Consider the following 2,360-nt stretch of genomic DNA (forward strand, 5'->3'; position numbering starts at 1 on the left):
CTGCTGTAGGGTTCTCTGATACTCTCAGTTGTGCTGTAGCAATGCTGTATGCCTCCGTTATGATCCACCCAACTAGTCCTATTGGGGTGTGCCATTTTCTACACCCAGTATAATGCCATGCTATCTTTACGTTGTGATTAACTGAAATGGTTGTATTTGCCATGTATCTATTCTATGCCTTGCATCCATGCTGGACTGTGCTGCTCTTTTAGAGGCCGTTTACACGACACCGCCCGGTGGATTTTCTCTTACCGCTTTCACACCTTTAACGACTCCGGCAAGAAAAAACCTCGCGTGTCCACACACAGAGGTGTAACCGGCTAAATGTGCTGTAGTGCATATGCCAGACCAGTCGATGGCGCTGCTGTGCAGAAGCTTCACAATAATTTTGCGTGAATCGCGTAGAAGAAAACATTGTTAAAACAGTTTGTTAAGCCAGAGAATGTCTAATAAGTGCTCTGGTTAAGCAGTCGCATGAAATAAGGAGACTACAGACAATTCGGTTTTCAATTCAAATGTTAAACTAATAAAGTTCATTTTCAAGGTATGTGACTGCTATGTGAAATTTCAAATGCTTAGCCTACGCATTGCATTAGGTCTGAGCACCACTGGAGAAAACACTAACATGCAGTAAGCTAATGTTTAACTAAGTTAAGCTAGCGTGTGCTTCTAACTTAGCCACTAAAGACTGATAGGCTACATTGTGCACATAAATCATGACAGGGGAAAGAAAAACATTTTAATATGATAAATAAATGGTTTGGTTTGTTTTGACAAGCAACATGTCAGGTCGAGTGCGTGGCTGAGTTGAGAGGTGGGGCTATGTCGTCATAAAGTTGCCGGCTTCGCACCTACAGGCATCTACACGGCGAAAGTTAGCCGGCGGTTTCAAAAGTTTCCACTTCGGAAGCCGGTTTCAAAAGCTATCGGTTTCAGTCTCCTAAACTGCCGGCGTCGTGTACATGCAAGGCGTAACCGTTTCACAAAAACCGGCGTCGTGTGCACGGCCCCTTATACTGCGTTTCTATTTTGCTGTGCTGTAGTGTCCTATACCATACACTATACCTCTATACTGCTTTTGTTACTATACCTTAAACACAGTGTAACCATACCTTAAACAGTGTAAACATACCTTAAACACAGTGTAACCATACCTTAAACACAGTGTCATACCTTAAACAAAAGCGCTGCTTTGCACTTTAGTTGCAATTCTGCAACACACTTGCTCCTTTCTGTAACACACTTGCTCCTGCACACTACACACTATTTCATACTATTTCAAGACACTTTGTTCATAAATGAAATCTCATGGATACCATTGGGACAGCACATCTATTCAAAATACAAAACACATTGGGTGCATTGAAAACACTTAGACACACATCTGAAAATACTTACTTACAAAACTGAACACCAATCAGCCAGCCACAAACAGGCCTCAGTTGAGCCATTTTGAGAACTTTGCAAGCATGGAGGCAGGGAGAGCAAGAGATTGAGGAAGAGGTAGACAAAATGAGAGAGGAGTAGGAGGTGGTCGAAGAGGCTATGCACGGAACAATATTTCAGATGATATTAGAGAAACTTTGGTGGATCATGTGATAAGTCATGTCCTGACAATGAGGGAAACTGGGCAGAGAGTCCACCACATCTAAGCCTGTTTTACAGTAGTGTAATTTTGTTTTTATTGGGGGCCAAGCAGCGAAGCTGCGAAGGCACCCATTGTTTTTCTATTTGTTCTTATTATTATTATTATTATTATTATTATTATTATTATTCCGCCATTAAAGTCAATGGCAGCCCATAGAACCGTCTGGTGAAAAGTTTTGAAATTTGGCACACTGATTAGGGACAGTCCCATGATTAATGTCACCAAGTTTCATGATGGCACCTCAAGCACTCTAGCGCCACCAACAGGCCAAAGTTGGACTTGCGTTCACGCACGTAACTTTTGACCCGTATGGCCAATTGTCAAAAATGAGGTATCGTTGGAATCCTTGGACCAAGCCGAGTTCAACGCAGCCTATGACGTCAATTTCCGCCATGATGGATTTTCCGCCATATTGAATTTCATCAAAAACACTAATAAGTCTTCACAGGTCACAAATTTGGTCCAATCGACACCAAACTTCACAGATATCATCTACAGTCCATGCCCCATTAATGTATTGCTTTTTGTCTAGAGAACTAAAACCGCTCGCGCGTTACAGCCAATCGAAGTTTGCGGCGAAGCCGCCAAACAGGTAGTGAGCTCATATCTCAGCAACCCTTGCATGTATCAAAGCCAAACTGGGTGCATAGACTCAGGACCCAATCAGGGGGACGCTCAAGAAATCTGGTGACCTTTGACCTCTAGGGGGCGC

Source organism: Alosa sapidissima, chromosome 15, assembly GCF_018492685.1.
Source record: "Alosa sapidissima isolate fAloSap1 chromosome 15, fAloSap1.pri, whole genome shotgun sequence".
Classification (NCBI taxonomy): domain Eukaryota; kingdom Metazoa; phylum Chordata; class Actinopteri; order Clupeiformes; family Clupeidae; genus Alosa; species Alosa sapidissima.